The following is a 25,005-nucleotide window of genomic DNA, read 5'->3' as shown; positions in this document are numbered from 1 at the left end:
TTAGCTTCTCTGGATCACAAGACAGATGTAAAGAAAATAAAGTAGCTGGTTGAGACCTGTATGCAAGTGTGTTTTAAATGTCACCCTCCTCACTCTCTCAGACCCCTTTCCCTCAAAGATAGCAGCTTTTGAGTCACATGAGATGTTTTGAAAATAAAGTGACTTCTAAGTGGCCTTGACCCTCTCCTCAGCCCTTAAGTCTGATTTATTCCTGAAACAATTCCAATTAGAGGGTTTACCCTCTACACAAAGGATTCTTAGCTTGGTGGCCATGAATGGATTTTATACGATGCTAGCTATGTACATAGCTGAGCATTTTTTATGATGAGAGTTTTTTCTAGGAAAAGCATTCTAATATTTAATCAAATTGTCAGAGGTTCATGACCTTCCATAAGGTTCATACAACTGGTCCACATTCTCCAAATGATGAAGATTAGAGCTGAAAATCTGGGTCTCCTTCTGGCCCTGGAGTGTCTCATGAAACTCCCTCTGGGAAACCTCACCCCATGGAGAGGCAGGCAGAGAAGCCACCTGCCCAACGCTGATGTACTCAGAGAATCCATAAGGGCTTCTGTGTCCTCAGAACCCAGGTGAGACTCAAGTGAATGGCCTGCAGAGTCATCTCCAAGCCCCTCAGCTCAGTGTCCTGGGCTACTGGCCTTGTATGACAAGTAACTTGTGATGTTGTTCTAATCTAGGGTTCTGTGCCCCACTGTCTCCACTGTCTTCACCTGTAGGGAATCCTCAGTGCCAGGCAAGCCTCTGTCCCAGGCAGAAATGTGAGTTTAGTGGGATTTATTTCAGTCCTCCATTCTGGATGCAGAAAACATAAGAGTTAGATGGAGACGTTGATTTCATCTGGTCCCACCCCTTCATGTAACAAATGGGGAAACTGAGGGTGGAGTGTTAAAGTGACTTGCTCAAGAATGCACAGACTGTAAGCAGAGCAATCAGGAACAGAACACAGCTCTTCCCACTGCCCAATGTCGCCTTTCCCCCTCTCTCAGTACCCAAAACCTAATGGTGCCCAGTGTCTGCAGACGACTCACGCAGGTCATGACTGTAAGAACACTAGAGTGACATAGTTGGGTTCAAATTTCAGCTCAGCCACTTACTAGCTGTGAGATCCTAGACAAACCCATTTTAACTCTGAGCATCCGTTTTCTCAGTCTTTAAAGTGGGGATAATCAGATCTACCTCCTGGGTTTATTGTAAGGACTAGTTTAGATAATGTATTGGAGATAATCCGACACAAGGTCCAGTGCAGAAGTGCTGAGTAGACTGTAGTTATTAGGGCTTCCCTTCTTTCCTCCCCCTCAAAATCCCTCCGGCACCAGTCCTCAAATGTCCATCCAAATGTGCCTGGGTTCTATTCAGGCAAGACTTAGGTGACCGACTGGCTGATAAGCACTGGAGGTCTATGGGCTTGCTTGCTGTGATATATCTTCACTAGAGTGTGGGTTCGAGGAGGACACACATCGGCTTTATTTATCAATGTCCCCAGAGACCAGCTCAACTCTGTATCCTCTGTATTGACAAAAGCAGAAGATGGGGGTGGGGGCATGATAATTAACAAGAAAGCTGAGCTTCATGAATTCATTCATTCATTCAACAAATATTTATTGAGTGCCTACTATGTGTCAGGAGCTGTTCTAGGCACTGAGGATGCAGCAGTGAACAAAATAATAATAATAATAAAAATCCCTGGTTGTTGTGGGGCTTACGTCCTAGTTGGGGGAGACAGGCACACACAAGCAAAATGAATGCCCACCTCCGATGGTGGCACTCGGGTGCGTAACCTGGGCAGCAGCAGTCCTCTTTGACATTTACTTCTGACTCCACAAGCTTTGTCCTGACTGATGGTCAGCAGTCTCTCCAAATGGCTCTTTCTCAGCATACTGCTTGTCCCCCCAGGGCTCTGAAGGCATCCTCCTACACAAAAACACCACCACCTCTCTTCTCTTCCCTTCTCTTCCCTTTTCTTTCTCCCCCTCTTTTTTTCCCTGCCTCATTAAAATTGTTGTTTGTAAACTTGTTTCTAGGACCTCTGATGAAGTGGGGGGAAACTGAGGTGAAGAAAACATAGCCTAACTTTTTCAAAGATCCCTCATCAAGTGAGGGGCAGGAACATGGCTTTTTAGGTTTAAGGTATTTCTTCTCCAGTGAGTATCTCAGAGTTTGCGGTACGTTTAGAACATCTGAAGCTGTCAGAAAAGTCATCCGGAAAGAGGGGCTCTGATTTTGTGTTTCTAGAAACTGATCTGAAAAAAGTGAAAGGATGGTGTATGGGAGAGGATACTCAGTGGTAGAACTGAGACCAAGAAGGTCGAGTCCAATTCATTGAGGAGGAATTTTCTGGTTGTCAGAGCAGTCTGGTAGTGGAGTGGGCTCTGGGCAGGGGTCGAGGACAAGTTCCCCAGCACTGGAACTGTTTAGATATGGCTGAATGGCCACTTGGGGGAATGTGAAGAGGGCAGTAAAGTCTCTAAGGGAGGAATGAACTAAATGACCTTTAAAATCTCTTCCAACCCTGAGAGTCTATGACTTCTAGGCACCCCAGAGAACAAGAATATACTTCTTAAACTGAATGCAATATATTTGAAACTTTCTATGCCAAACAGTATAGAATTAAAACATATTTAAAAATTGATAAAAACAGTATCAGTAGGAAACTTTACCACATCTTTCTTTCTATAAAAGTAAATAAGAAAAAAAAAACATAATTGAGAAAATCTCTATAAATTCTTAAGGGCAGAAATAAGATAGAATACATTTTCTGTCCACAATGTAATAAATCCAGAAATAAATAATATAAGAAAAATAAACAGTATTGAACACCTTTTTGCGTGTCCAGTCTGGTCACAACTACTCCTCTCCCCTCTCCCAAAAATGAGCCTCTGAGCTTTGGGCTTCCAGCAACCATCTAGTGCAATTTGACCCCACATCACAGGCCTTGATTGATTGATTTATGACAGGACACCTGAGCCACATGGGCCAGAATTCCTTCCCTTGGAATTTGGAATTGAGGCACAGAGAGAGGAACATCATCTCTCAGGTGGCTGGACCCGTAACATGCAAATTTGGGAATTATCAGTGATTATGATCTGCCCTGTGAATTTAAGACAGAAGAAACAGGTTGGCAAAAAAGAGGATGAAGGGGGCGGGTATAGCTCAGTGGTAAAGAATGTGCTTAGCATGCATGAGGTCCTGGGCTCAATCCCCAGTGCCTCAACTACCACCACCAAGCAACAAAGAGAATGAAACAGGTGCATAGGAGGGAGTAGAGATTAGACATGGAGACAGGCCCCTTGGTAACTCCCCAGTCACTGATTCGTGTCTGTTAAAGAGTTTCACTGCATGCTTGCCCTTGGCGTACACAAAGACTTATATCCTTATAAACAGTTCTCATCTTTTACTTAAGTCAGCTGGAGGTTTTTCCTTGAAATCAGAGACTTTTAACTCATAAAAGCAAACGACCAAAAAGAACAAAATCCCAAGCTACTTGAAAGACTTAAAACTCTTTTCTAAACAACTCTTAGATCAATAATGAAGTCAAAACTGAAGTTTTAGAACATTTAAATAATTATTACAATGAAACATGTACAAACTGCAAGTGAGGAATATAGCTAAAGCTGAACCAAGGAGAAAATTCATAGCCTTAAAAATTTATTTAGAGTATGGAGCTCTAGAGCCAGATGGCCTGTTTAAAATCCCTTTTCTATCACAATAGCTGCATAATCTTGTGCAAACTAATCACTTTGTGCCTCAGTTTCCACACTTGAAAATGGATCTAATAATATTACTTATCTCATAAGGTCCTATGAGAATTAAATTAATTTATACAAGTAATATACTTAAAACAGTGCCTAGCATATAATATTAGCCATTGATTAAAAAAAAAAAAATAATAATAATAATAATAATAATAATATGTAATAAAGCATGAATACTAAAGCCATCTTTAAGGGATGGGGAGTACTCGGCAGCCTCAAGGGCATTTTAAGGTACGCAGGTCACCCTGTAGAATAAAGACATTGCAACCTGGTTGACTTCTCTCTTTACATACAGAGATGTTCCTAGCTTGGGCCAAGGGAAAGACAAAGACTGGTCTGCCACCTGAGCATCTCAGTGCAAGTGTAGGAAAGGAAAAGGTGAAGCCACCTTGGTGTGGTGACCCCTTCCTCATTTGACTGAGGGGTTCATGAGGTGGGAGAAGGATTTCTGTGGCTCCCAGTGGTTCATGATGTTAAAGGTCACAGAAAGGGGTCATTGGACCTGAAAATACCACCCCCTCGCCCTTACTCACCACTGGTATTCCAAATTCTATGATCAGGGGCAGACCTTTCTTCCTTGCTGACTTCTGAGCTAGCCAGGCTCCTCACCTAAAATGCCAGTTACCTTTTTATCTTTGTAGATGGAAGATAGAGTGACCACCAATGACATGCATTTCTAAGGGCAGCCGTGTGGTCTGGTAGGGTGTGGGGCTCTAGTTAGTGAGAGGTGGGGTCCCAGGCAGTGGGCATCTCATCATGGAGAGAATCTGTTACCTGGTGAAAATAGGATGCAGGAGAGAGTGCCTTAATCCTGACCGGGCTGCTTAAGTTCCGCCTAGGTTCTTGTGTTTTGGCCCATCGACCTGGTGTCAGAGGAGATGCAGTCCTGCTCTGTGGAGCTTCCTCCTCCCTCGAGAGTCAGATGTGCTGTGCTCTGCAGAGCGTTTGAGTCTAGAAACACTCAGGACAGCGTTGCCGTGCTCCTGGCTCTCACGGCAGCCAACTGGTTGCCTGCCACCCTCCACTCGGTACTGTATGTTGATCCTATATATTTAAAATCAATAGTATATTAATAACAGGCAAATTCATTATCTATTGATCATCTACTGAGTGCCTGGCACTGGGGATACAGTGGCAAGTGAGGCAAAGTCCCTGCCATCACAGAGTTCACATTTCTGTGCGGGAGGCAGACAGTGACAAGAGAACAAGTGCAGACGGTGTTGCAGAGAGTGATCAGTTGGTGCTCTGAGACTCAGGAAGCAGGGTAGGATGCATAAGAGTTGATAGGGAAGAAAGGACAATTCTAGTAAGATGGGACATTTGAGCAGAGACCTGAGTGATCTGAGGAGCAATGCAAAAATCTGGGAAGACTGTTCAGTCTGAGGGGATCACCAATGTCAAGTCCCCAGGGCAAGAACTGACCTGCACAATAGTAAGAAAAGTGAGCCAAAAAAGTAGGGCAGAGAGGCAAGAGGTGGGTGTGACCCTGATGGAACAGATGCGGCAGAACTTGGCTTTCTATGTATGTATGTGTATAACTGAATCACTTTGCTGTACACCTTAAACTAACATTGTAAATCAACTACACTTCAATAAAAACAAAACTAAAAGGAAAAAAAACTTGGCTTCAGTAAGGTGGAGAAGGGGAGGTGTTTGCTTCACTCAATTATACGGTCCTTAAGTCAAGACTTAAGCCCATGGATCAATTTAATCAAATAACATTCTGGGATGAGCACTGGACTGAGAGTCAAGAGATTGAGAGTTAGTCTGGCTCAGCTCAGCTACTTGTTCGCTGTGTGACTTTAGGCAAGTCCCTTAACCTCTCTGTACCTTAATTCCTCACCTATAATACTAGCGAAGTAGGGTCCCCTGCAATTCCAAGTCTTTGGAGTTTACAACCAGGCACTATTTTTCGGATGCAGAAAACTAAGCTGTTATTTGAGAAAGAAGTAGAAGGGATATAAGGAAGAAGCAGAGTCCCTTCTAGACTCTAAATTCCTTATTTCTAGAGACACATGCTCCTAGCAGAATGGGAGCATGTGAGAAAGGTTGCCAGTGCACCAAAAGAGAGGTTGCACAGGAAAAAGAAGAGGGCACGTTCTGTTCCTGATCATGTGCCACATGCCAGTGCCAACAAGTCATCCGGAAAATGAATGAGTCTGAAATTCAAGTCATCATGAGAACATCCAGGAATAGATGAAGGAAACAAAAAAAGAGCCAACCGGGAGAAACAAGCATGCTCATGGTGAAATGTCTTGGAACTGCAAGTCCTTTATTTAGGGATTGGGATATTTTTGCCAAACGATGCAAAAGTGGAGAGAAGCAAATATGAAGATGGGCAAAGCTCCTGGGAGTGAGAAGGAAGCTACAGGCAAGGCCCAGCCAGTGAGCAGAGCCAACAGACAGGACGGCTAGCAAGGCCTTTCTTGGGAAGCACGTCTGGCACATCCGGGTCAGGGTCCCCTGATTAGAGGATCCTAATGGTCCTCTTTTCTTTCTCCTCAAGGGGCTGAAAATCCATTTTTCTGCTAGTGATGGAGTGGTGGGGCGCAGAGAAACTTTTCACTGAGGGGTACAGCATAGGTAAGAGCCATTCTTTGGAGTTAAAAACACCCGAGTCTGAACCCTAGCTCATCTAGATGTGTGACCTGGGCGAGTGGCTAAACCTCAATAATGTTACCTGCATCGACATCACGGGGATGGTGCCAGGATTATGTTAAGGTTGAAAAGGGAGTCTTCACCTGGGTCTGAACCAACTCCTAAATAAAAACTGAAGAGTATTCCTAGGAACTCCCCAAATCACCTTTATTTCTGATAAAGGCCAGGTCCTAACATGTAGCTTGTATCCACAGGCCAGAGGATTTCCTGACATTGAGCCCTAGAACTGACAAGAGTTTTCTGGCCACTAGCATCCCTGGAACCACACAGGCCTGGTTAAACTCATAGGATGGGAAGGCAAAGGAGCTAGTCCCCGAAGGACAAGGACTGGGAGGCTGGTGGGAAGAGGCTGCGAGGTGCATGCCCAGTTTCTCCTTCCAAAGGGCCAGTCAGATGAGCTGCTCCTTAAAGGAGTGAGGGGTGGAGAGAGCCTGAGTGTTTCAGTGGGTGGAGCTCGCTCCACGGGGAAGGAAAAATCAGAAGGGAATAATCTAAACAGATGAAATTAGGAAATCTGTATGAAGTGCTCAGCACAGGAACTGGTATCTCTGGAGTGCTCACTAAACAGCAGCGTTAAATGGTATCTTCAGCGTGGCTTGGTTTACTCGTTATTTCATGCAAGTATTTACTGAGTGTGCACTGTGTGAGGTTTTGCGCAGCCACTGGGGAAGGTGCAAGACTGCGTGGGAGCCCAAGCTCTTCGCCACTCCTGCTGCTCTGCTGCTATTACTACTGTGTCTGACTCCCAGCTAACAGTTATTAATTGGCTACTACACACCAGGAGCTCATGTGGGCGACTTATATGCATTATCTCATTTAATCCTCAAATCTTGGCCCTGAAGTGGTTATTATTCTAACTACTTGGCAGTTGTGGAACCTGAGACAAATAGTCCAAATGCCTTACTCATGAACACACAGAGGGAAAAGCACAGAGCAAAACTGAAGCCTGCGATGGTTAAATAGCAAAATATGTCAATGCACTGAGATGCCAGCTTTGTCCCTCAGCAACCACTCTCAGTGGTCCATCACACATCAGTAACAACAAGGGCAGAGAGGTCCCCGGGTGTGGCTTTGGGGTAATGTGGCTTTGCCATCAGCATGAGCGAAATACAGGTGAGGTGGAAAATACATATTACTTCAGGACATTTTCCAAACCATTTGGATGTGATTTCACTTCCCCATAAGGTACATCAACTCAGAAGAAATAGAATTGTCCTGGGGAAGGAATAAAAGCAAATTAGGCATATGTTCAAGGGGCAAAGGAACCAGCTTCAAAACCAGCCCTTCCTTACAGCAGCTTGTGCTCTCCATCTGGGCCACTCTCCCCACCCAATTTTTAATAATATTTTGAACGTGCCAGAGAGAAGAACTAACATAATTCACAGGACACAGTTATTAGAGTAAGCGGTACCCATGCGAGAAGACATGAACCCTCTCAGGATGGGAGCTCTAGGCTGAAAAAAAAATGCAAACCAACAAGGCCAGTGGAAAGGGACCAACATTTAACTATTTGATGTGCCTTAGGTTTGGTTTCCCAAGAAGCAACCCAGGGACCAGGGTTTGAGAGCAGATGGTTTATTTGGGAGGTGATCCCAGGAAGCTTGGGGGTGGAGTGGGGAGGTGGTGTGAGACAGAGGAGGGAAGAAAGCCTGTTACCACTGCAAGGAACTGGACATTAGTCCTACTGGAGAACTTTGGGAACAGTGTAGAGCACAAGCTGCAGATTTCTCCCTCTGAGAAGTGGGGTTGCTGGGGTATTTAAACACCAGCTCCCGTGCCAGTCGTTGGTTGAGGATGTGGCATGCCTCCAGCTTGCCTTGTCAAGGGAGGAGAGCGTGTGCTTTCGCTGCCAGAGAAGTTCTCCTAAAAAGAGATGCAGATGCTGGCAAGTGGAGGTGAGGCCAGCCGGCTCAGACACGGTATGGAGCCCAAGGATACAGCTGGGGTTCTGACACTGTCTGCTGCACTGGGCGGGATGGTGCCTTCCAGATGAAATGGTTATTTAGTCCTCCTGGTAACCGGCTAATGCAGGGGATACTGTCTACACTATAGAGGTGGGGGACCGGAGGCTCAGAAAGTTCCAGTGTTTCTCAACCAGAGTGTTGTTCTTTACAGCATGGGGTGTTTAGCATCTTTGGCTTCGCCCACTACATACCAGAGGCATTCTCCACCCCCGAGTCATCCAACTGGAAGGAAAAACGTCTCCCTCCCCACCACACACATAAGTGCCTGGTGGGGAGGATTTCCTGTAAGGCAGGTCTTCCTTTGAAGCCACTTTTACAGTCTATCTCAGGGTCATATTTATTGATTAGGTTGGAAATGAGCTGATCTGAGTCAACATAATTCTTGGAGTACACTTTACTAGACTTCTGTAAAATGGGCATCCTTACACTGAACTCCCAGGAGCATTGGAGGATTGAATAACAAACGTGAGCACAGTGCCTGGTGTAAAGCAAGTGCTCAGGAAATTTTAGCTATTATTACCCACTGAGGAACTCGATTCTTTCTCAGCAATCCTACTGCCGTATTCTTATTTTATTTTTCTCTTATTTTATTCTTACCTATTCCTTATTCCACCCCCCCTTCCATGTTTCCTGTCCGAGCTGCTACACCTTACCCCACCACCTCCCATCTTTCCTGAGACCCTTAGGGGAGAGGAAAGAACTGATGCCTGAGTCTCTGTCCCCAGGTGAGTCACCTGTAAACTGAAGCTAGAGCAGGTGGAGAGAGGGCAGCCTGGCCCGGACCCCTAGGTATTAGCGAGGGCTATGGGAGTGCATTCAGGGAAGCAGGAAGATCGGTGTATATAACGTGCATGCCGGCCACCCACCTGCACACTCACTGACAGCAGTGTGTAACTAGTAGCAGCTTTCCTGAAAATTTACATAGATTTCTTTTATTCTTTGCCATGGAGATAGTTTTTTTTAATGTTTTTTGCTGTGGTTGGAAACTTCTGTAATATTCAAGTCATACTTCTTCCAGAATCTGCTCTATTGGGCCGATGACCAGCGAGATGGGGAACTCAGTCCGGCTAAGTTTCGCCTGGGTCAGGCCTGGGTCAAGGTTATGAGCTCACTGAGAGCTGACTGTACGTGGAGGAGCCTCAGCTTGTTTTCACTCTGGTGGCAGGTGCAGAGTCATCCGGGCTCTGCACCACTTTCCTTGTCCTCAGTGCAGATGGAAGGACGACCGGGACCAGTATGAGCATGACTGCCCTGTGTGTAGGATGGTCGGAGCTCAGGGTGAGTGAATTGACCTCTTCAAAGTGACACGGATCAAGCTCTGTAAGCAGGATTCAGCCTCAGTAATGCACCCAAGAGATGAGCTTTTATCTGTCCTGTGCATTTTTCACATAAGAGTAATTACTAATCAGAACGGTAGGATTCAACACAGGGCAGCAGTGGGGCAGGTGCTGCGAACAACTATACTGTTCCTCACCACAACCCTCGATTGGTATTAATGTTCCATTTTATAGATAAGGAAGCGAACTCAGAGGTCAAGAATTTGACCAATAAGGCCACAGAGCTAGTGAGAAACACCTTTGGGATCATATTTTGGACTACTAAATCTAGTCAAGGGTTTCTCAGGCTCCACCCTGTTGACATCTGGGAACAGATAACTCCATTTGTGGGGTGGTACCATGCATTGTAGGATGTTTAGCAGCATCCCAGACTTCTACCCACTGGATGTGAGTAACACTTTCCCCACCCCCACCAGTTCTGAAGACGAAAAATGTCTCCTTCCAGACATTACCCCAGTTGACAACCACTAACCTAGTCCTTCCCATGGGAAAACCTCCATTTTACACTTCTAAAAAGAACCTGGTTAGACAGTGCCTTCAGCCCCTAACTCCGGGTTACATCTAAGTCCAGCCTTCTGGTTTCGCTTTCAGTCTCCCCCCTCAAACAGCTCCTCTGTTCAGCAGTCTTGTGGCAATGATTTCATTCATTCATTCACTCACTTGTTCCATGACTATTTACTGAGTGCCTGCCTACTCTACACCAGGAGACACAGAAACAAAAACTCTTGCCCTCGTGGAGGTTATATTCCAGTGGACAGAAAGCTCTGAATAGAGGTTATGACTCAGGTACCTGCACTAACTCTTCGCACTCTCTCAGCGCCATTGGTATTTTCATTTTATCGGTGCCCAGTCTGAGACACTGAGAGGTTAAACAGCCTGCTGGGATCACAGCTAGGAAGTGGTGGAGTTGAGAGCTAAAGCCAGGACATTGGCTGCAGCCCTGTGCGCCTGACCACTGCATTCTCCTGCCTTTCCAAATCTCTGTCTCCATTCCGCATCTCCTTCCAACTGCTTTGGATATTGCCACGTCACATCCTGGTGTCTTTTCAGACTCATAGGTAAACCTAAAGTTGTCATCTTCTCCCTCATATCAGCTGTCCACTTTTATCTCTCCCCGTGGCATCACTGTTCTCCCTGTGAACCAGGCTCAGCAGCTTGGTGTCATCATGGAATCATCGTGACCTTCTCCATTCCTGTGACATCTCCATTCTCAAGTCCGGTTGCTTTTAAGACAAATCTCTCATCTTCCTCCCAGCGACCCAGAAAGGCAAGCCTATTTTTATCCAATTTTTACAGATGAAGATACTAAAGATCCAAAAGATCAAGTGTCTTGCTCAAGGCCACACAAGTAACAGAGGTTAAAACTTACCCATATCTTCTGATTGCAGACTTTGCACTATGAACAACCTGTTTCATGTAGAAGGTTATGTCTTTGCGTCTTCCTCAAGAGCTCCTAGAAGATAAAGACCATAGCTTAAGCCATGTCTGAATCTCTTACACAGAGTCTAGCCCTTGTGTTGACCAAAAGAACTGGAGCTATGGAGCCCAAATTGCAAGGATGTAACCCAGACTTAGTATCCTACAGCTTGATGTTCTGAAAGTCCACCAGATGGCAGTGTTTTCCCCAGGAAAGAGGACACTCCAAAGCCAAAGTAGTGTGTAACTCAAAGGCTAGGTTGAAGTGACCAAAGAATTTGAATTTGAAGTGGTTTACAACCACACATACACACATGTGCGCACGCACAGTGTTTAGAATCTTGCAGCATTCAAACGCTGGTGAAACCTTGAGAACTATAACTAGGCAGTGGGAGAGCATAAACATAATCTGTGATCTAGTCTAATGTTTGGCATTTCCTAGCTATATAACCCTGAGGAAGTCTCTTAATGTCTCTCAACTTTTATTTTCCTCATCTACAAAATGGGTACAAGAATATCACAGACAGGGCTATCATGAGGCTGAAATTGGATACGTGTGAAACTATAGATGGCTTTACGAATATATGCTATTATAATTATGGATGTTTTGAAATTAACTGTTAATTCAGTAATAATTTTGTAGAAAAGCTTTACTTAAATCCTTGCTACTCAAAGTGTAGTCCACAGACCGGCAGAACTGGCATCTCCTGAGAGTTTGTAGAACTGTAGAACGTAACTCATCCTAGATTACTGAATTTTAATACTGTGTATTTTAACAAGATCCTGTGGTGATGCATATATATGCATAGTAAAGTCTAATGCTAGCTAGAAAATCAATACTTTTAGTGAATTAAGAAAAATAGCAAGAAAAATGAGTTCTGGAGTTTGTTTGGGTGTTAATACTGAATCAGTTCAGTTCAATGTCCAGCATAATATAAGAAGCGTTTGCTGTGATGAGCCTAAGGCATGTTAAGAAAATTGTTCGCAAAGCTCAAAAGATGGATCTATATCCAAGTTATGCCTTAAGGAGAGGGACTTGAAGTTGAAATCCAACATTCCTGAGTTGAAATCAGTCAGGACAGGCTAGGCTATGCTGCAGTGACAAACAACCTGACATTTCAGTGGCTTTAAAACCCAGAAGTTACATTGGCGTTACATGTAGGCAGGGGGCTCTGCTCAGTCACTCAGGCACCCGGGCTGATGGAGCGGCTCCATCCCAAATACTGCAGGAAGAGGGCTCTGGAGGGCCTGGCACTGGCAATGAAATAGTCAGCCTGGAAGTGACACACAGGGTGGGAGCAGGGCCAGAAGTACCATCCTATCTTGTGTTTGGAGATAAAGAACTAGAAATAGTCAGTGAACATTATGACCACAAAGGTTATCCCTGAGTTGTTCAGGGCAGCGTCTCCCTGAGTAGGCTGTACAGGAGAATGGACTAGGGACAGCTTGCTAAATGTGCAGATCCTAGAGCCCCCACCCCAGGGATCTACCCAGAGCCAGGAGTCCATTTTAACGAGAGCCCCAGGTGATTCTGACTCACTCCCTCCACAGACCAGCATTTGGAAACTGCTGACTTTGAGTGCCCTCCCACCCCTCCACCCCATCTTGAACTTAACAGGCGCTGTGTTCATTTCCCAGGGCTGCTGTAACGAATTACTCCAAACTTGGTGGCTTCAAACAAAAGAAATTTATTCTCTCATGGTTCTGGAAGCCAGAAGTCTGAAGTTAAGGTTGGTTCCTTTCGGAGCCTCTGAGGAAGAATCTGTCCCCTGCCTCTCCCCTAGCTTCTGGGGACTTGGTGTCCCTTGACTTGTCTGTCTATAATCTGATTTCTGCCTCCATCTTCCCATGCCATCTCCACTGCGTGTCTGTGTCTTCTCCTGTATGTTGTAAGGACACTTGTCATTGGATTTAGGGCCACCCAGGTAATCCAGGATGATCTCATCCTAAAATATTTAATTCATCTGAAAAGACCCTTTTTCCAAATAGGGTTGCACCTGAGGAATATATCTTTTGAGGGTCCACTGTTCAGCCCACTCCAGGCCCACATTCCCACTCAAATACCCAGTCTTCTGCTTGTCCTCTCTGGGCAGCCATATGCCACAAGGGGTCAGGAAAACCTTATTTTTCTACAGCTGTTGCCTGCAGCAACCCAGGGTTTCATTTAAATACTGAAAAATGTTTCTCACTCCATGGCGAGGGTCAACCAGAGCTGCCAGGGGCTGGGATCCTGGACCCGGCAGCCAATTTTCTCCTCATTGTCCCACACGAAATAGAGGGATTACACATGATGAGAGCATGTGGCAAGCAGCCCCTCCTGCTCCAATTTGCACAGCTTGCTCTGCCCAACCCCCGGAGGGTTACCCAATGTTTCAGTAGCCTTGGACTATTCTAGGACCCAGATGTTGACTCCTCAGCCTGAGGGCTGTGCTCTTGAGAACCCCCAAGGTTGAGGAATTCCAGGTGGTTGTGAGAGATGAGGAGGGACATAGGTGTGGGCCTTCAGGTCAATAGATGAACGCCCGGTTTTATACTCTCTAAAAGATGATAGTAATGACGGAACATTAAGTAGAACACCTCAATGTCATCGGACACATCTTGAATTAGTAATAATGGCTGCTAACAATTATTTTCCATTTAAGTCTTTTTTTTTTTTCTCTCTCCAGAAGCATCGAGCACCTTCAGGGAGAAGTAGACATTCACCTTGCTGGGTTTTCGAGCTCATGCCCGGGAAGGGGCACATTCCTTTCTGTGTGTGGTTTTCTCCTCAGGACCGATGCTTTAGGAATTTGGCAACACTGAGCCCTCACGTCACTTTGCTTAAGTCACAATCTGGAGAGACTCGCAGTTCTCACTTGGGTGGTACGTCAGGGACACTAGAGTTGGTCTCAAGTGGATTCACAGCAAAAAGACAGGATTCCTAGAAGCTTGGAAGGTCTGGCTCTGGCCTTCCTGTCCAACTGGCCACACTGCCTCAAGCTGTCGGCTCTGCGGTCACCTCCTCAGAGCTCAGCCGACAGTCAGTCCCTTTCTAGTGCACTTCCTGTGATTTCAGTTTGTGGCCAGTGATCACTTTATTGTTTAATTGGTTTTGTAGTTGGCATCTCCCCTCCTGGACCGTCAGCTCCCTAGAGGTGGGGCCTTGCTTGTCTTCCCTCTGTGGCTGCCCTGGAGCCTGGCACATACTTAGCACTGAGTGGGTCTCCGATAAATGTTCTTTGAAAGAATGAGTGTCCTTTTGGTTCTGTCTGGAGCTGGGAGATGTGCTTTCAGGACCTGCGGACTAGTCACCTGCAGAAATGTTTCCCTCTGCTTGCGGTTAACCATTTCTTTGTGACCTGGGGAATTTTCCGTGCCTTCAGTATGCAAATGTGAATTGTAATCTCCAAGAAGACTAGTGTGAACTATTCTCCAAAATTTTGACTTTCTGTCTTGGCTGCCTGGAGCTGTTGTTCCAGAAAGGACCTCAGGCAGGCCCGGGTTCTGTCCCCTTGTCTGGTTGTGCTGGTCAGCTTCGGTCTCCACTGGCTGGGGGAACCCTTGTCACTGACCTGCCGAAGAGAAGGGAAATGAATTCCGGGCAGAATTTCGAAGTCTGTGTTTCTAGCTCAGTGTAATCTCCAGGCTGTTCCACTGTGACCAAGTCACTTCTGTTCTTTGGGTCTTGGTTTCCTCACTTCATTCATTTGTTCAACAAATGTTTATTGAGAGCCTGTTAGGTGCCTGACACACTGCTGAGTATTGGGGATAAAATAGTGAGCAAGGAAGCTGGTCCTGCCCTTCTGGAGCTGACAGCAGAGTCAGAAGGAAAGATGCTACCAAACTCCATGGACAGGTATAAAAATGCAACCATGACAAAGGCTATGGTGGGGACTCCTTTGATGGTGTGTGAGCTCCTACGATGGGGGGATTTTACCCAGTGAGGGGTGGAGAGCTGTGTCAGAGAAGACTGCCCAGTCCTGGAACCTGAAGGCTGAACAGGGACAGCTGAAGGAGGAAGAGGGGGTGGTTCTGAGCACAGGAATCTTCTTGGGCTCAAACCCTGTGGTGGGAGCAGTTGGGGAAAATGGGTGGAGCTGGAGGGAGGCCAGTGGGGCTGGAGCAGGAGAGTGAGGAGGGTAGGGAGCACAAAGGCCAGGAGCAGGCCATGCAGCGGGGACCATGGCAGGGGGATTGGACTTTATCCCGAGAGCCGTGGGAAGCCATCGATGCTCTAAAGTTTGTGCAGGCAGGTGTGACACACAGTCAGCTTTGTGCTTTGAGACAACACCACACTGGGGGATGCATTGGAAATGGACCAGAGTGGGTGGCGTTTGGCCAGACAGTAGATGGTGGTCGTGGAGAATCAGTCCATGAATGTTTTCTGAGCACCCACTATGTGCCAGGCACTTTTCAGTGAACAAAACAGGCAAAGACCCCTACCCCCACTGAGCAGACATTTTAGCGAGGGAGAGACAGACAGTAAACTTAGTAACACATACGCTAGTATGTTGAGGAGCATTATGTGCAATGGGAAAAGAAAAATAAATTGAACAGAGTAAGTGAGATTGGGAATGGGGGTAGCTGATGGCAGAGACCCTTGGGAGGTAAAAATGGTGGTGTTCCATGATGGAGGATCTGGTTGGGGGAATCAAGGGAGAGAGAGGTGTCAAGGTCAACTCCTAGGTTTCTGGTTTGTGTGACTGGAGAATGGTTTAAAAACAGTGTTTAGGCCAAACATTACTCAGCTCTTTCTGGTTCTGTAGCCCCGTGGGCTCTAGGACAGGGTCCCTTTCACCTGTAATCCGGCCTCTGCATCCGCAGAGGTCATCCTGCTGCGGGAAGCCCCTGTCCTGGGTTTGCCATGTCAGGATGAGCCACATTGCTCTCTGTACATGGCAGGTCCACGCTGTGGGCACCTGGAGCTCCAGCGTCTCCATCAAACCCTCTCCCTGGGGTTGACGGCGTCTGCCCTGGCGTGTGTAATTGATGAGGGCTCGACAAATGTGCAGTGCTGCTGGCTGCTGCCCTGCAGGTCTGCTGCCGGCATCCTCCGTGTGTCCCAGCCCCTCCCCCTTCCTCCACCTGCTGTGTCCTCTGTCTCCTGAAACTACTGCCTTAACTCTCCAGAGGGTAGGATATTTGTGGGATGGATTTCTTCTGTTGGCCTAGGAGCTGGGGTCCTGAGCTTTAAGGGTTCCAGGGTCGGCCTATTCCTAGTGTACTGAGTCACTTGACAGGGCTTCCCTGGTTGGTGACTTCCTGTGGGATTCCAGTGACAACCCTAGGGTGCAAGTCTGAACAGTCCCCACTGCTCCCTCTCTAGTGAAAGGCCTAGGCTTCCTGTCCCCTCGGGCACTTGCCTGTTGTAGACAAAGGAAGATGATGGAACAACAACCGTAATTAACAGGCATCAATGCTTCCTATGTGCTGATGAGTTTCTGTGGATTATTTCATTTAAGCCTTGGAGCAGCTCTGTGAGGTAAGTGCTATTAGTGTCATCTTTCTCATCTTAGCGATGATGTAATGAGGCTCGGAGAGCATGTGCACGTTGCCCAAGGTCGCAGAGCTGGATTCACACCCAGGCCGGCCCTTGCTCTGAGCTGCTCTGCTCTCGCAGTAGATGGATGGGCACGAAGGTCACCTGGCTAGGGGTTCAGTGTTGGGACTCCAGACCTGACTTTGCACTGCGTCATGTGGCAGTTTGGAGCAAGTCCCTGTGTTCATTGACTCATCGAGTGTTGATCAGGGCCTTCTCTGTGGGGGCTGGGGGCACAGGAAAGTGGGGCCTTCCACGAGGAGCTTGCTTGTGGCTACTGAGACAGACACGGATACACATCATCTGGGCTGTAGAGGGACAGGTGCTCCGTGGAGCAGGACAGAGGAGGGAGTGACAGTATTTGTTTGTTACAGGGGTGGGGGTGTGGGAAGATGTGGTCTTTGTGTGAACTTCACGTGGTCCCTATAGTTAGAGCAGAAGTTCACAAGGTGAGGACCTTGGCCCTACGATTAGAACTACATGAGAACCACCTGTGGTATGTGCAGTGACTGTTGGTTAGAACGCAGATTCCAGACTCCACCCCAGACCCACTGAAATGGAATCTTTAGCTGGTGAGGCCCAGAAGACGTCTGCATTTCAGCCAGCGCCTCAGGGAGCTCTGAGCAGCTCTGACGGTCAGTAGAGGCGAGAAGTAAGGCAGCAGCCAGTGCTGGGTTGTAACGGAGGTCGGCAGACTGTTTCTGGGAAGGGCCGGAGAGGAAACACTTTAGGCTTTGTGGCCTAAGACGAAAATCGAGGGTATGACATAGGTGCTTATATAACCATTAAAAAATACAAAAACAGGTGGTAGGTGGACCTGACTCCTCCTTGGTTTGACCGTGGTCCACTGGCCCATTTCAGAAAGGAAGCAGCAGCCCTGGGGAGCAGGACTGGAGAGGGGAGGAGAGGAGAGAATGAAGCTGATGCCACACCCAGGAGCGTCAGGAAGGCCTAGGTGAGGGCCGCAGGGCTCCCAGAGGGGCCGGGAGTGCTGGGCGGGTCTTTGTTGGAAGAAAGGATGGGACAGGCCAAGAGCTTGGAAAGGAGGGGTGGAGCAAGGAGTCAAGCATAATGGAACTGTTTGGCACATGCTCTTGGGTGGATGGGGATGCCGTTAGCTTACAATATGCAGCAATGTATGTAAAGGTGGTCAGGCGCTGAGCAGAGGTCCTGAGGATTGAGTACTGAAAGGGGGTCTTTGCCTTTGGCTACTCAAAGGGAATTGATGACCTCTGTGGGAGTAGTTTTAGGAAAGTAGTGGGAGTCAGGTGTCAGTGGGTTGAGGAGGAATGGGAAGACGGGAAATGGAGCAGGTCAACCCACTGTGTCCCCTGAGTTCTGGCCAGCACGTCCAGTGAGCACTGGTATCAGGGGCAGAGCTCGAGGAATGCACACTCTCGACAGCCCTGAGTCCCAACCCCTGGGCTACTGCCCAGCGTTTGGACAGCTCAGCCAGCGTCTCCTGGGTTGAGGGACTTCTTGTTCTCACCACGTAGGTCCTCAGCACCTTCAAGATTTGGTGCCTGTTCATGCATGTTTGTGGAAACTGGGGAGAGGGGGGCTGTCGTTTCCCAGTAAGTGTGTCCTTCCAGTACCTTGCAGACAGGCAAACCACCATACCCCACCCTTAGAAGTAGATGCCCTTGTAGATAGAGTAGCATCCTTCCTGCAGAGCTTTGTCCTCTGGCAGGTACCAGTGATGTGGTGGAAGATGTGCTGATTGGGAGGTTGGAGACTGGAGTTAGAATCCTGGCTCTGCAACAGGCAGCTTTGTGCTTCTGTGAAGCAGTTTAATCTCTCTGAGACTGAATTTCCTTCTCCGCAACATCGAAGGTGGGTTGGGGTGATCTCACAGGCATATTATAGATTTGAAATCCTATTTCTCTAGGATGCTGGGCAGATGCCTGTGTGGATACAAGCATCTGACATCTCCAATATCTTGTTTGGAAGCCTCCCCAGGTTCTGTCCTGAGTGCTGCCCCAGGTGTGTACTAGGGGGCTCTCCACGGCAGGCGTGCCCACCTCTGCCCCACCTCGAAGCTTTGCTCGGTACTCCTGAGTTCCTTTCCCTATAATCTACTGTAGGAGCTTCCTAAACTCATCCTACCTCATTTCATGTTAAATTTTTCTTTAAAGGACAATGTGGTGGTTTCTTTTAAAGCTAACTTTTTTAAATGTAAAGAATTGTTCCTTATTCAGAGGTCGTTTCCTCTAAACCTTTTAAAAATTGTTAAAATGTCCATTCTTTAAGAAATAAGGGTTATGGTAGGTGGTAGTTTTGCCTACTGACCTAGGTGTTTGCAACATCTATATGGATGCCATTCCTGATTTTTTTTTTTGATATTTTATTGCTCCCTGAAATCCCCAAGTCTCTAAGCCTGAATATCATCACCAAATGGGAATAATAATAATAACATGTACTTGGACAGGTTTGTTATGTATGTAGATTGACTGAGATACTGTGAGATACTGCAGGCAGATACAATGCCCAGAATATACTAAGCACTCTTACCAGCCTCTAGTTCCACCCCTGACCCCAGCAGACAATTGGTGGACCTGCTCTTGAGAGTTCAAAGGAGACCAGGCAGTCAGAGTTTCACAAGTATCCTCGCCCCAAGGTCGGCTGACTCCCTCACCCTCTCTCCCACTTCCTGTCTAAAATCCTTCTCAGTTACTTGTTAAAAAAAAAAAATAGGGAAATAAACACTACCATTCCTGCATCCTTTTATCCCTTCATTTCTTTGTTAATGTCACACTCCTTTCTGTGTGTCTAGCATGTGCTAGAACTGAGTATACAGACATGATGAGATGGGTACAAAGCTCCCATTTCGCTTAGAAGACAGACAAATTGAGCTAACAGGAACTATCTGGTGTGGTCATTGCTCTAGTAAAGGCAGATGCAAAGGAGTAGGATGAGATAGATTACAGATTCCTGGATATTACTGCAAATGGGCATTGCCTTTAATCCTGAGTTTCCTAGCAACGATAGTAAAAAGGAAAACATGTTGCTTCTATTATCCAATATGGTATTTTCCAAACTTCTTTCATTCTTGAACAGCTGTCACACTTTTTTCCTTTTTTCCTGTAGATCTACTCAAATTGTTACTTACTTGCTATTTTAAAAAATATGTAAAATTATTTCATTTAATTACATTAAACATTTAATTTAATTTTAATTAAATTTATGATATTTTCATAAATGGAAACCACCATCACCACAAATATGGGGTAAACACATACATGAATGAATAATCCTTAAAATGAAGAACTGTCTGTTAATATTATTTAAAATAATCTAAAAATTTTCTGTTTACCATTTACAATATGCCAGCTACACTGGAGTAATAAAATGATGTACATCAGGTCAGTTGAAGACAAACTCTTTTCCAGGCATAAAATTCAAGAAAATATTGCAAAAGACACAAAAATTCCATTCAGATGTATGTTTCTAATGAACCCCATAAAAGTTAAAGGCATAGCATCAAATCTCAACACATTGAATACTTATCTGTGGGGAGCTGAGCGAGTAGCCAGACAAGCAGGTTGGTTCTGAAATCTAACTCAGGAGTCTGCAGACTTGTTCTGTGAAAGGGCAGGTAGTAAAGGGTTAGGCTTTGCAGGTTGTGTGGTCAGAGTTGCAACTACTCTGTTCTGATTTTGTATCTTGAAGCAGCCACAGACTTGTAAACAAATGGGAGTGGCTATATTTCAATTAATTTAATTAATGGACAATGGAATTTGAATTTTATATAATTTTCACACGTTACAGAATGTTATTCTTTAAAGAAGTTTTTTCAACCATTTAAAATGTAAAAAACATTTTTAGCTTGTGGGTTGTAGAAATAAAGGTAGTGGGTTCCAAACAATAAATGCTGGAAAGGGTGTGGAGGAAAGGGAGCCCTCCTACACTGTCGGTGGGAATGTTAAATTGATGCAGCCATTATAGAGAGCAGTATGGAGATTCCTTAAAAAACTAAAATAGACTTACCATATGATCCAGCAATCCCACTCCTGGGCATATATCTGGAGGGAACTCTAATTCGAAAAGACACATGCACCCCAGTGTTCATAGCAGCACTATTTAAAATAGCCAAAACATGGAAGCAACCTAAATGTCCATCAAAAGACAACTGGATAAAGAAGTTGTGATACACGCACACACACACACACACACACACACACACACACACACACACACACACACAATGGAATACTACTCAGTCATAAAAAAGAATAAAATAATGCCGTTTGCTGCAACATGGATAGACCTGGAGATCATCATTCTAAATGAAGTAAGCCAGAAAGAGAAAGAAAAATACCATATGATATCACTTATATGTGGAATCTTAAAAAAAAGAAAAAGACACAAATGAAGTTATCTACAAAACAGACTCACAGACATAGAAAGCAAACTTATGGTTACCAGGGTGGGAAATGAGTGGGAAGGGATAAATTGGGAGTTTGAGATTTACAGATACTAACTACTATACATAAAGTAGATAAACAATAAGTTTATATACTCTATAGCACAGGGAACTACATTCAATATCCTGTAGTAATCTATAATGAAAAAGAATATGAAAACAAATATATGTATGTATGACTGAAACATTATGCTGTACACCAGAAATTGACACAACATTATAAACTGAGTGTACCTCAATTAAAAAGGAAAAAGATAGTGGGCTGGATTTGGCCCAAGAGCTACAGTGTGCTGATTCCTGATCTAACTGAATTTTCAATGAGGGCTTCGAGAACTTTGTGGAGTGAACTGATAGGTTCTGTCTGTTGTTCTCTCCAGCCTGGATGTGGAAGGGCTTCATGATCTTGTAAGAGGTTGGTGCAGAGTTGGGACTAAAACCCAAATTTTTCAATTTTTGAAGTCCAGGTCCTTCCCCTTTCTAGATGCTGCCTCTGTGGTTGGAGGAAGCACTTACTCCATATGAGGTCTGATGTAGGTCTCTACAAATAGAATCTCACTTAATCTTCCCAGCATCCTTTCTGAGGTATTATGATCCCATTTGCAGGTAAAGAAAGACAGGTTTAGAGAGGTTAAGGATTAAAAAACCTGTGAAGTCACCAAGCCAGAATTTATACCCAGGTCTGTTTGACTCCAGGGACTTTGCCAAGGAGTTGACTTGACTTTGGTGAAGAATCCTTTGCCCATCTTCTTTCTCTCTCTCACCCAGGCTTATCCCCCACAAGACTGCTCTTTAATTATAAGTGACTGGATCATGGGGGAAGAAAACAGGGCCCCCACTTTTCAGTAGCAAGTAAATTCTGTGATGGATGAGAGTGACAGAGAGCACATAGGTTAGAAAGGCCCTGTTTTGGTTTGTTTTTCCTGGATCCTTCTTTTAAAGACTATTTTAATTTTGTTTCACTTTTAAAAAATTGAAGTATGAAATCAGTTGATTTACAATATTATATTAGCTTCAGTTGTAAAAATAGTGATTCAGTATTTTTATAGATTATACTCCATTAAAAATTATTATAAAATACTGGCTATATTCCCTGTGCTGTGCAATATATCCTTGTAGCTTATTTATTTTTACATGGTAGTTTGTGTCCCTTAATCCCTTACCTCTGTTTTGCCCCTCCCCCTGCTTTCCCCCCAGTTAACCACTAGTTTGTTCTCTATATCTGTGAGTCTGTTTCTCTTTTGTTATATTCATTCATTTGTTTTGTTTTATTTTATTTTATTTTATTTTTTTCAGTTGATTCAAATGATATGTATTTTTTTCCTCTGTGAAACTGAATAGAACTGAGGAGGAATCAAAGAAAGCCTCATATATTAAATTCTTACATAGATTCTCTGAATTCAAAAGTTAAGGGTTAACGGGAGAGGCACAGGTAGGTGGTGGGCCTTGTCCCGGCAAACAAAGCCACCAAGGCAGTCCTGCAAATTAAGGAGGATGGCAAATCCCTTTCTTCAACAAAAAAAAAAAAAAAAAAAAAAAAAAAAAAGTTCTTGAGGGGGAAACACATAAAATATCTAAGTTTCAAAAGCTGGACTCTTCCACACTGTTGCTTCTCTACCCAAGATTGTCCTAAGATAGAGTGTTTTAAGGTTAAGTTTTCAATGTTCAGCTTTTTGCAAATACATCCAAATACGTTTCTCACGAGCAGTCCTGATTTGGCGATTAATAGCAAGCAATATGCTTGGATTAGAGGTCCGATTTCCACTCGAATGCAAAGTTTCTTCTCTTCCTGCAACAAAGCCATTTGCAGAGATCTGGAAATCATGAGTTTCCTAAGCAGGAGGAGGTACTGTTCTCGTTCACCTGCAAATATCCTTTCTGATTGGCTGGTGTTTCATAGTCCCCTTTCAAGACCCGGTGTGTGTTGTTGACGACAATGGGGTCAGGATTGCTGTAGTTGGGTGGGTTTGCATAGCGGTCGTAGCCCAGCCAAACCAGCATGGAGGCGATCTGGGCCATGTCCCTCATCACATCCCTGGGGATGTGGCCGGTCAACTTGGAGAGAGCTTACAGTTTCACGGGTTTGATGACCTGGTCTGTGGATCGCTCGATCTTGGACAGAGAGACGCCCCCAGGCTTGCCGATGAGGTCCTCGTGATGCAGGACGGCGTCGCTCCAGGCGATGCTGAGGATGAGCTTGAGGGAGCGCCGGAGGTGCAGCACCAGCTGCTCGTAGTACACGGGCAGGCACTTGTCCTTGCCCACCTCCATGCACTGGGCATACATCACCTCAATGGCCTTGTTCCACTTGGTGAGGCAGTAGCGGTAGCTGCTGAGCTCGAAGCCGGCAATGGTGGTCTTGCGGGTGATCATGGAGGGCATGGAGGCCCAGCCGTCCCGCACCATTAGCAGGAACTTGGAGTTGGGGAACAGGCGTGACAGGTAGACGGATGACTTGAGTGTGAAGGGGTCATTGTTGCAGAGGACGCTGGCAGGCTCGCCGTGCTTGGCGATCACCCCCAGGATGAAGGCCTGCATGGCGGCGTCCAGTACCTCGTCCGTCACACCCACCTCGTCCAGCCGCAGCTTTTCCCGGCCGGACTGGGACCAGGCCTGGCGCATGGCCAGCACGCGGGGGATGTTGCAGGTCTCCTCGCCACAGCGCACTTCGGGATGGGCGTCCAGCGTGGCGCGCATCAGTGTAGTGCCGCTCCGGGGCACGACCCCCACGAAGATGAGCAGCATGGCCTTGCCGTAGTAGTACTACACGTGGTCCGCGCCCACCGTCACCAGGTCCTCCTCCTCTGGCTGCATGGCTTGTTGGGGGCCCCGTGGGCCTCCCAGCACCTCCTGGCACTCCAGCACCTGCTGCCCTAGCTGGACCACCAGCACCAGGGCCAGGGCGAAGCCAGCTGCCAGCAGCGCCCTCTGCACCAACAGGCACATGCTGGGCCTGGGGCGGGGGGGCGTGCTTCAGCGACAGGTCAGAGGGAGGCCCGCGGGGCTCGCATCTCCCCTGGGCACCTCATCCCTGGGGTCTAGCCCTCGCAGCTGCTGGCCAAGACTGTCCACCAGCTGAGCCCGTGCGAGGCGCGCCGAGAAAGCGCCGCGCGCCCAGCGACTCGCGGCTCGCCAGCCTCCCAGGCCGGGGGAAGGGGAGATCCATTTGTTCTATTTTTCAGATTCCACATATAAATGACAATAAGTCAGGCAGGAAAAGACAAATAAAAATAATTTTACTGATGTATAAAAAAATGGCACATATTTAAAGTGTGCAATTTGATGTTTCAACATATTCATATACCCATGAAACCATGACCACAATCAAGATAATGAATATATCCGTTGTCCACTCTAAGTTTCCTTATGCCCTTTCGTATCATCCCCTTCTGTCCCTCTCTTCCTCACCCCATCCCCAGCCAATCAGCTATCTGCTTTTTGTCACTATAGATTAGTTTGCATTTTCCAGAACTCTACATAAATGAAAACATACAGTACATATTCTTTTTTGTCTTACTCTTTCACTCAGCATAATTATTTTGTGATTCATTTAAATATGCAGGAAAAGTCCATTCCATTCCATTGCTAGGGAGTATTCCATTGTATGTACTAGAATTTATTTCTCCATTCACCTGCTGATGACATTGGGTTGTTTCCATTTTTTGTTTATTATAAATAAAGCTTCTATGAACATTCATTTACAAGCCTTTGTATGAACATATATTTTCATTTCTCTTCTGTAAATATCTAGGAGTAAAGTGGCTGGGTCAAATATTAGGTATATGGTTTTCTGTTTGGTTGGTTTTAGAAACTACCAGACTGTTTTCCAAACTGGTAGAGCATTCCATTTGCACCACATTCTTGCCAACATAGGCTATGGTCATTCCTTTAAATTTAAATTTAGATATTTTAATAGGTG

General features: G+C 45.9%; 1 long non-coding RNA gene and 1 pseudogene across 1 annotated transcript in view; one reads left to right on the top strand and one right to left on the bottom strand.

Moving 5' to 3' along the window:
* LOC106729594 overlaps positions 1-25,005 on the top strand; it is a 93,352-nt gene that overhangs the window by 53,395 nt on the left and 14,952 nt on the right. The gene's annotated exons all lie outside the window — the stretch shown is intronic.
* On the bottom strand, positions 22,134-24,498 carry LOC116664355 (annotated as a pseudogene).

The sequence above is a fragment of the Camelus ferus genome, chromosome 6 (genome assembly GCF_009834535.1).
Source record: "Camelus ferus isolate YT-003-E chromosome 6, BCGSAC_Cfer_1.0, whole genome shotgun sequence".
Classification (NCBI taxonomy): Eukaryota; Metazoa; Chordata; class Mammalia; order Artiodactyla; family Camelidae; genus Camelus; species Camelus ferus.
Note: the sequence above shows the minus strand (reverse complement) of the source record. Positions and strands in the feature narration are given on the sequence as shown.